This window comes from Tetrao urogallus, assembly GCF_951394365.1.
Source record: "Tetrao urogallus genome assembly, chromosome: 6".
NCBI lineage: Eukaryota > Metazoa > Chordata > Aves > Galliformes > Phasianidae > Tetrao > Tetrao urogallus.
The window spans coordinates 1,369,876-1,381,157 of record NC_136819.1 but is presented as its reverse complement, the minus strand read 5'-3'; positions in this window follow the sequence as shown (position 1 = coordinate 1,381,157).

Here is an 11,282-nt window from a genome sequence, read left to right as displayed (position 1 = left end):
TCAGAGCTTAGCAGGGTGCAAGGCAGTACTGTGCTGTGCGTGTTTTGCACAGTCTTTGCAAAACTTCTAGAAAGACTGCTTCAGGTTTTTCATGGGAAAAGGTGCTTCCTAGGTGAGCATCTTAGGAATACTACCTATGTGTGAAATCAGTGAGAGTGCTGCTTGAAGCCTGTGTGGGAGTGAAAATTTCATTCTGCTGCTGGGGAGGATCTCAGAAAAATGTTGGTGGCATCTGAAAGCAGTGGAGCATGTGAGCCACTGGGTCATTCTTCCCTTGAAGGAGAGTGAAGGTGGTAAGTGTCACAGTGTCAGTAAAACAGACTTCTTTGTATTTTGGGCTGTAAGTGGATTTGTTCTTAATGATGCACAGCCTGAGCAGAGCTGTGCAGCAAGTTCAGGCATGGCTGGTCATACATTGTTCAGCAAAATCTAGGAGACAGGAAGCTGTGTGAAAGTAAGCTAAGGTTCAAAAATGAATGGGACTGTTCTTTCAGGGTGAGCTTTTTTAAAACTACACAGCCTGGAATACCAAGCTCTCAATACTAGGTAAAAGTAAATATTTGAAACTATGTGTAAAGAAGTGGATATTTGAAACTATGTGTACAAGAACGTCTTCTGTTAGAAGTAATACATTTTAATAGCTTGTTATGCTTCCTCTTCCCACTGATTTGAAAGTGTGGCAAGTAAGCTAACTTTTGGAGTGTACTAATGTACTGCTCCAGTTCTAGCACCTTCATCTAAGAGTGATTCTTGGAGGCTGTGTTTTTTTTGTGACGTATTATTTATCTGGCTGCCATTGTTATGATAAAATAAGCAAATTGCACACTGTGGCATGTACTTTAGTAGCTGTATTGAATTACAACACAGAATTGCTGTAGCCAGCAAGTAAAATCATTCTGTATAAAGCAGGTACCAGCTATGAAGTTAAATGTGCTTTGGACTGTGACTTGCTAGTTAGAAAAAAGGAAAACAACTGTGAGTGGGTAGGAAGAAAGAAATGTTCCATTTGTGTACAAGAGGAGAGGGTATTCTACTATGTGTGTTTTTCTTACCAAAAGAGGAGACTTAAATTATTATCAGAACTGGTTATTTGGCAGTTTGGAAATGAATTTTTATTTTGTCTGAAACAAGGCATACCACTCTTCTTCAGACAGTGCTGCATGGTGCTTGTTATCTACTGGTGTTTGCTATGAACAGCTTGAAACAGTAGTGCTGGAAGTGAGATTTGTCCTTAGTAGTCTTAAAGTGATGTAACCATCAAGGACAAATTAGGTCAGCATATTTAACTGCTTTAACCATGAACACTATGCCAACAACATTCAACAGTCCATTTGTCCATGAGAAATGCCTATGTATTCTAGCAGTGTAGACAACAGATATTCAATTAAAACTAGATTTTGCCTTAATTTACACAGATGAAATTTGACTGAGTAGCTCAGAACTTACTTATATTTAGATGTGTACTAGATTGTGTTTAGATAACAGAAAGCTTTTGCCTTTCTGTCCCTGAGCTGGGTTCAGATGTGGACTCTGTCCTTCTGATAAGGAGAACGAAGGCTGCTTCGAGCTGATGGCCCCAGAAGGTGAACCTCCTACATAACACCCAGCATCATTAGGTGGACTTTTGAGTGGAGGTTTTAAAATGGCTGTGTTTACAACTGAGCTCGCGTTTTTGAGATTTTTCTTAGTGAAGCTAATTCAATAATGCATTTCAATTCATCTTGCATTGTAACTTAGGTTAGTCTAAAGATTGTTCAGACTTTAAAAAAAGAAAAAAAAAATCATATTTGCATGATGCCTGCAGGGAACTTCCTGACACTGCTTCCATACGTAAGGCTAATAATTAATTTAAGCTGTCCTGACTAATTACAAGAAAATGGAACAAAACTTTAATCAAATCAGTTCAGTTGGAAGCATAAATCAAAGAAGTCCATGGGTTTCATTGAGTGAAAAATGTTCAGTTCTGTATGTAACTGCCACTTTCAGAAGCTTTTTATTTCTCAGCGGCTCATTGGTCTGGAATGACTTTGTGAAAGAAGCCAGCTCTAAAGATCAGGATTAACTTAATCAAATAGTGGACTGAACATAATCCTGTACTCAAACTTGATTGTGCCTCAGGATTCTGTTTGCGTGATGGATCTTATCAACTTTCACTCTGTTGGCAGGAATTAAATTGTGCAACTACTGTTTCAGTGCGTTAATTCAGTTTCTTGACTGGTTTTGTTGTTGTCATAAATAAATTTTCTAAATAAAATCATTCAGAGAATTTCCCTCTGAGATTCTGGTAGTTGGTAGCTGCCTGGGAGGTATTCAGAACAGCCTGTCAGCAGATTATTTGCTTTTTTTGCCATCTGGGAGGCATTGTCTTTCTGACATGCCCAGAACATTTAGGACATCTAGTTCTTTACTTAAGTAAACAGCAGGTAAATTCATCAGGATAGAAAACACAACCAGTAGAAGTAAAAGAGGAGATCCAGGCTCTGTTTCTGAGGGATCTATTCATCTATCAGTCCACAGCCTAACAGTAGGCTTTAAGAGGAATATCTCTTGTTGCTATACTCAATAGAATGACAGTGTAGTATATATACAACGTACCTCTCAAGAGCCTAGAAGTAAGAACATCACTTGAACTGGAAAACAATCATCTCATGCTTGGTTTAAAAGTCTCGCATTTTTTTCTTTATTTCAATATTTAAGTTTTAATAAATAGTTACAATTTCTTCAGAAATCATATTGATAAATCAGAAACAAATGTCAAAGTATTAACACAGCCTTGGAAATAAATCAGTGCAAGGGTAAGGAAACTGAGTTTTAGGTACTTCAGACTTAAGTTTTTCTTCTGAAGTTACTTTTTGTACTCTTGAACAGAAAATTGTTTCCTTTATTGAAAATAGGAATGTGACCATATGTTTCCAATTATAAGGTTTTGACTGGAGCATTATTAATAATGTGCATTACTTACTGACTACTTCAAATGGAATACACAAAATTCTTCTGTCTCAGTAGGGAAGTATTAATCAGTCTGCTACTAAGTAATAGGGTTATTGAGTGTGTAGTAACTGTTGAGTCATGGCCTGAAGCACTGATTGATCATCTGGGGAAAGGACGAGTCAGCCCTGGGAGCATGGGTGAAGGCAATTCAGCTGTGTGACTGGAAGAGGTGCAGCCTGGTTGCTCCTCTCTTAGACCCCATTTAAGGGCTGATTGCCACTAGGGGAGGGTCTCTGGCTGGAGGTCCCTTCCTCGTGCAGTTTTCCCTGCGAGCCTAGATCTTTGGAGATAGGTGAGCATTCCTTTCCCATTTGTCCCTTTTGCCATTCCACTCCTGTATTGTCTTTATACCATGTTGATCTTTCCGACTGTAACAAGGAAAAATTGCTTTTAATAAAATAATTCTCATTTGCAGTGCTTCATAAGAAGCATTCTTATGAGTGTTTATCTTATGAAGCACTGTGAAGATCATGGAAATATTGTTAATTAAATAACATGTTCTATTTATTTCTAATACTAGTGAAAGCAGAATTTACCACTGAGTAATTCTGCCATATACTTGTGGAAGTACAAATAAATATGCTGCCTTGGCAGTGAATGTGCTGCTTCTACCATAATTCTATTGGATCTCTTATATAATTGAATAACGACAGTGTGAACATTACATTTTACAATTTGAACATGTTTTTTCTATTCAAGTGGGAAGGTAATTCTTTATACAGTAGTGCTACGTTCAAGGTAACTTCTGGTATTTTCCTGCATGTGGATTAACGTGCTTTTATTTTAATTTTGTGACCTGTCATCACTCAGCCATGTATGGTCAGATCATGATTATGGATGGGTGTTTTCTAATGCTTCTGTTGGGATAATGCTTGTAACCGTAAAACATTCTCTTAAGTAGTTATTGAGTGTTTAATCACTAATTTTGTGTAGATGTGGAGCTCTGCTCCATCAAATTCTACTGAAACACAATGTCCACACATTGAGTTGGGCAATCTGAGGCTTAGTTTGTATTTTGTACCGTAGCCTGCTTTTTTTTTTTTTTTTTTTTTTTTGTCTCTGAAGTAACTCAGCACATTTTTAGTTAATAGAAAATGAATGAGTGGAATGTGGGTACTAAAATCATGAAAACATATCTGCTATGTAAACCTTCCTGATAGTGATACTACTGAGGAGGAAAATTTCTGCTGTCTAAGATTAAGAAAAAGATATTCTCAGAATCGTGCATGCAAGAGAAGATAGGAATAGAGGAACAAATCTTGATTTTTAGAATGCTGGCAAACTGGGTCATCATTTATATCAACCTTTTTGTGTCTGTACAGTAATTCTCTTAATAACTGTGCCACATATTGAACTTCTAACTCCAGTTTGTGCTGCATGGATGTGCCAATCATTGCAACAGGCTTCAAGTTTCTAATGTGTCAACTGTTTTTCATAACATAGGAATGTTTTCTAACGTGTGTATTCTGCCTATTCCTTATTCTTAACTCCATTTGTTCCAGTTATTTGATTTAATCAAATTTACTGCTATCCTTTCTTGGCTTCTTAGCATCCTAGCATTTTTAAATAGACCTTTAAGAGAGAATTTCTTTTCACAGCAGTAGTCAGTAGACTTTCTCTGGATTTGTGTCTGTGTTTCAAAATCAGAATTCGACCTGTAGCAATCCCTGTGATGTGATTACATTCTTTTCAGAAAAAGAGATGACAGATTCTGCAGAGTCGGAAACAGTAGAAGCACAATCCTTTTATTCTTATCCACAGAGTTTGAGGTATGTATTTTATGGATCCTCAAGGATCCTGGCTTAATAAGAAACATTTCCACATTAATTCCTAGAGAAATATATTGGTTTCTATTCTGACCACAGTAGTTCTCCTTTGATGCTGCATGAGGGAATTATGCAATATATTCTTCTGTGCTGATTGCTATCCTTGGTTAGTATTTTATCTTTACATATTATCCAAAACCTTTGGGCCTGAGTATTGTATGAGTATAGCCAAGAATAACGTTATTGGAGATGGTGGCATTTTGAAGGTGTGACAGAATTAAGAAGCTGGTCAGTCAAGCAAAAAGAAAAAACAGATATTTTTCTCTCAGCTGCCTTAGATGGAGAGCTTTGAAACCTCACAGCTATGGATAGAATTGTTCTTCTGTGACTGTGAGCACTGTCTGTGTTCGTGGAAAGGTATATGAATACTTGAGCCTGCAGTTCAGTTCTTCCTGATGACCAAAGAAAGCGTTGTGGCTTCACAGTGTGCCTAGACATTCTGTTAAATCAGGATTTGGGGAGATTCCAAAGGTAAAATTTCAGTCAGATTTTCTTTCTGATTTTTAGTTACCGTGACTGAAATTGGTCACTGTGGCTCTTCGCTGGAACAAAACCAAACTAAACAGCTTAGGGTGAATTGTCTGTTATATTTTGAGAGATGGTTTTTATACATTCATGCCTAGATGTCTAGCTTGTGGTAATCTCAAGATTTCCACAGCCTTGAGTTTCTTATACTGAAGGCTGTGGCCAAATTCTGCCCTCATTCCTTTCCATTTGAGTTCAGAGTTACCTGTGGGATTGAACTTGAGTAGCTTCAGAATAACATTGAGTAATTATTTATTCAAGTGTACATTTCTGAGGTTTGCTTGTATTTCCCCCCTATCCTTCTGGCTAGATCTGTCAGCATCACTTAACATTTTACAGAATCAGTTGTGTTCTTAAGAATAATAGGCATTTTGATTCACGTCGCAACATGCTGTCACCTCCTGATGTTAGTAATCTGTGGTCACATTCTTGTTCTGGGAATGTATGTTAACCAGCACATCTGTTTTTATTACACAGTTACAAACTCTTTCTTCATTTCTGTTTGCTGTTGGTTATTTTCCCGAATACCCTACCCATTCTTTTTAACAACATACCTTCATATTTTCCTAGAAAATTGCTGAAGTGTTGATAATTTGGGAATTTCTGTATTATTGGTGGTTGCTATGGGCATCTCACAGTATGTTCTTGAGCCACTTTCTTACTGATGTCTGTGAAATCCCACAGCTATTGAAAGCACAACCTGGCTTGATGTGCTCAAGCTTTTTTTTTTTTTGTGAATGAATGAATAATTTATCACTACAAAATCTTCTTAGTTTTGTACCCTGAGGAGAGCAGCTGCATATTTACAATCTCATTTTCAGTGTTATAATGTTCTGTAGTACAGGTATGTTTTGGAAAATGTACCAAACAAAAAGAACAACTCTCAGATACTCCAATCTTTCTCTTTTGGAAGAGAAAAACTTTGCTTGTGATAAAGTGGTAATAAAATGTTGTTTTCTTAATTGGAAGCTAGGTGAAGTTCTTATTGTGCAAGAGTAATACTGAGCAAGGAACAATAAAGGCTGGAAGGAAGCAGACTTAGATGTGTGTATTCTGATTATGTATAAGTGTGTTTTACTATATTCAGGTGAAAGAGATCAAAGTGATGTGGTGCATGCTAGGCAAATTCATCTCTGCTAAGGCAGAGAAAGGGGGTAAGCAGCAGGGGAATTGGTCAGGTTTTGTAGATTCTGAAGCGTGTCAATGCTATCTAAATCTTATGAAATGGGAGTGAGGGGTGGGGGGGAGGAAACCTGAGGTATATTATGACATGTTTTATTTGTTGCATTCTGTAGACTATTTCCACTGTGTCAGGGGTGAGCTACTATGGCATGGTCTGCAGAAAACATATTGGGAAGGTACATTTTCATGCTCTTTCAACCTCAAATAACAGAATTCCTCATCACCAGAGGCTGCAATAAGAATTCATCAAAATCTTGTCATGTAGTCTGTGAGAATGGATACAGTAAATTGTTCAGTTATTGGTTTACAATACAGAAATTTTGCTGAAAATATGTTGCCACATTCACGAAACACTTCAAAACTTTTTCTGAAGGTCGAAGTCAGATCAGACAAAATGTCTCAGTGCTGTGGAAATGAGATAAATCCAATAAATAGATGTTTGCAAGAGAATTAGAGAAAATGTACTGCAACCAATATAGTCTATTCCTGTATTCCTGAATCCCAGGAATAGAGTTGCATAGTTGGATTCAGGTATAACTTAGTCTGTTACAATGAACTTGGAACCCAACAGAAGTCCTGTGTAGTTCTATTAGTGTGCCCTTTGTGCTTCTTTCAGTTCTTTTTTTTTTTTTTTTTTTTCCAGAAGAAAAGATATCATAGTGATGTGCCCAGCTTCCACTGTAAAGTGTCTTAGGGAAATGGGGAGTAACTTTTGCTCTTAGGAAGGATTCTGGCCTTCATTTGGTGTTCTGCAGCAGTAAAAGAAGAAACTCTTCAGTTTTGCTCTTTATGAGGAAACCATTCAGGTTTAATTCTTGCTCTTCATCAAATGCAGAATGCTTTTACTCTTGTTGCTACTGAGGTGGATGAGTTGAGCCAATGTCTAGAACAAAGGCTAAGGAAAACAACTGATACCACAATAAAAATCTGAAATTGTTGCATGCATGCAAAAATTGGCAAGGTAAAATGCATACTATTATGGAAGATCTTTAGATTTGCTTAGTGCTTTAGGTCAGTAACATCTGCAAAAGTTTTCTACAGGTGAAAGACAGTCATGCTTAACATATGCTTAACAGTAACTGCCAGGGTAATAGGATGGTTTAACCAACATTTATTGATCCCAGTATTCTCCTAATAAATGCAAATCTTAAGCATTTAAGTGAAAAATGAAAACTCTTCAAACCATTCTGCCACTGCCATCGTTGAATGCAGAAACAACTGTTGCCATACAACAGATCTCCATGCACACCCACAATTACCTTGAGATGATAATGAACTGGTAATGTATTATTATACTTGTACAGATCGTGTGTGATTTACTGGAGCAGATAATGACACATACTCCTACTGTTTCAAATTACGAGGAGTCAAACTGCAGAAGTATGTGAAAGTAAACTTTCTTTCCTCTCTTTAAAAAGTAAGTTTATAAAAAATCTTCTGCTTCAATGATTCAAAATGCTGCCTTTTATAAACAGCAGTCTTTACAGGTATTACATCAGCAGTGAAATGCTGCCCTAGCTTCTTATTTACTTCCATGTGCAAGCCAGAGTATCAGTGACTAGCAACTACCAATATTCCAAGCCTTGCATGATGTAAGCCCGAGAGGTTTTATGAGTTTTTTTTGTTAGCCTTATATCTATTGTGATAGCTGACATGGTGTTACAAGTTTGAGATAAAAGACCAAGGAGAAGATTATAGTATTTCCTCAGCTGAAGGTATCAGATTTAGGAGTTTGTTCCCCTTGGAATTCTGCCATGTTGTCTTTTTGGTGCAAAAACTGCTAGATTGTCTAATGACATGTCACTGAATCTTATACACTTGACATACTGTTCAGATGCCTATTCTCCATTGCTTTGTGGTTATTTTACTGCTTCTTAACTTCATCTTGATATTTCAAAGTTTGTTAAATCAGTGGAGACTTTGCAGTACAAATCAGTAAGCACCAAAGAATTTAAATTCAGTAACTTGTCAGTTTCAAGAGCCTTTTAAATAAGCAGCATTCTATCCTAAGTTAATCATTTTTTTTCTTTAAACTTCAGAAGAAAGTGGAATAATAGAGGCCACAGGCTACTGCAAACCTGGAGTTGTCATAATTCTTTTTTCCCTCCCCAGGCTATGCATAATTACGTAAACCTTTAAAGGACATTGATTTTACAGATTGTTCATGACAATGTCTTATACACCAAGCCTGTAAAAGCAAACAAAAAGTGCTTTGGGACATTAAATGTCTTCATTACATTACATACTCTGCAGGAGGCATCGTTAAATTAAGGTGATCTCAAAACCAGGTGATAATGCACATGCTGAATGTAGGAAAAACTCCTTGCAATATTGAGATGTTGATTCACGAGTAAAGCACGGTAATGTGCATGGGCTTGGAGGCTGAAATTTCTTTTCAGGAGAGAATTTATCCTGAAGATAAATTCCAGACATTCAGGAGAGATGGCACCTATCCATGAAGAAAGTCCTTTATAATAAGCAGCAGTTCAAGTAGTTTCACCTCACTATCTCTTCCGTTATCTCAAATAGAATCCTCTCATTACATACATACTGAAACACATTAACTCTTGTTTGAGCTAGTTTCATTTTTCTATCGACAAAAAAAAATGTATGTTTAAGTTAAAAGATATCAAAGGCTGAGAATCTGTCAGCTCTTAACAAATAGTATTGGATTGTTACTGTTATAAACAGGCACTTCACTGAATTTGTTTAGAGTTGGTATTGATATTGAACTTTCCCACTTGGCTGAAAGTCCATTACATCACGTGAATTATGTAAATGACAATATTGGCTGAAAGAAGTTACTGCTATGAGGCTCATAGTGAGAGCTTGATAGTATGTTGCTTTACTTGAAAAATGGTCACAGCAGGGTAGGGCTGAGATTGTGTCTATTCAAAGCAAAAACGTATTCTGTCAAGCATTCAATCTTAGATTTTCTTTGAATTACATAAAAGTTTTTAAGATAATAATTATCAGTGTATATATTGTTTCCTCTGGCACATTGAGTGTTCTGAAGTAACTGCTACCAAAGCCTGCTCTTATGACTTTATAATAGCTCACAGTTATGATCGCTTGCTATAGGCTGCTATAGAACTTAAATTACCTGAAGTGCACTGGCTTGTTCCAGTACATGAAAAACATGAAATAATTAAAAATCGATTTTTTTCACGCTTCCTTACCTACTTTTACTTTGCTGTGATAACTTCTATTTAGTATTTGTCCAATAGTATTTATAAAAGTTAGAACAACCTGAAAGTGATTGATTGTGCAAAATGTCAGTAAACAAGCCCTTCATTGCTGTATGTATTCACAGGAAAGAAGACTATTTGGTTTTATTTTCTTAATTGAAGTTAATGACCCAAGACTGAAGTCATTGATATCAGTAAGGCTGAACTTCAATGAGACATGGCTAAAGAACTGTATTTTTTTATTCAGTGTATTCTTTACTTTTCTTTGGAAGACAAGTCATGTTCTAGTGATGGTGTTAGCAGAGTTGTAATAATATCTATGCTTGCTGAAATGCTTTCTCAGCTGCCAACGTTTAGTCTGCTGTCATGTTTTGGAATGAATCAAGAGTGGATTACAAAGTGTTGTAAGACTCTGCACTTAAAACAGGTTCCAGTTGTTGTTTCCAAGTATTTTGTTGAACTTATGCTTAAATACAAGGGATTTCTGGCAAGATCCCCAGCGCACAGTTTACTTAATTCTTCACCCACTTGTTCACTAAACCATTTCTTTTAAATGTAGCTCATTTTCAAAGAGGTCAGAATACAGCTGTGTTAACTTTGATTGTCAACTTCAGTTACTTTATCACTCAAGATTTAATTCTGTGATGCTAATCTTTTCTTCTGCATTTACAAGACAGTATTATCATTACGTTATTCTAAATATTTATGCGGTCTCAGACTATTAATCCACTGTATTGCTGCGTGGTTTATAGTGGTTCTTGAATGGCTAAAATGCACTTATCGTACTCTTAAAAAAGCTTTGATAATAGTGAATGCATCATTTTTCAACTATTCCCATAGCTTTATCGTTCAAAGAGTTAAAAATAAAATGTAAAGGTTTAACAGTGGTTCTGTTTTCAATGAAGGAGCTTCTGACAGTCAGTTGCATGTTGGTTCAGCTGGAATTCTTAGATTGCCCAAACAATGGATGGAGAGTTAAATGTAACTGAGGAGCTGCTGAGGGAATTTGGGCTGTTCAGCATGGAGAATGTGAGGGAGAGGGGAGCCTTCTTTGGTGTCTGAAACTACTTGAAAGGAGATTGCAGCAAGGTAGGTGTCGGTCTCTCTTCTGCAGTGTCAAGAGATAAGAGATGAGATAGGGACCTCAAGTTATGCCAGGACAGGTTTGGATTGGATGTGTAGCCACTCAGACTGTTGAAGTGGTGTGGTAACCGTCTTCATAGATATTTGAGATGTGTGAATGTGACTTGGGGACGTGGGTTAGTGGTGGCCTTGGTAGTGTCAGGTGATGGTTTGACTTGATAATCTTATGCATCTTTCCCAGCCTAAGTGATTCCCTGACTCAATTCTGTAATACACACAAGAAATTAATGGACTACTGTTCATGAATTACAACTTGTAGATATAGTTAAATGGCTGCAACTTTGTTAGTTTAGAATCCTGTACGAATTGCTGTTTATGCAGAATGAAAAAATTCATGACAAGAATGATTATCAGAGTTCATAGAGGAAGGTTGCTAATAGGATAAATGGAAAAATAGATTTATTTTGTCTCTATGAAGCCTGAGGAA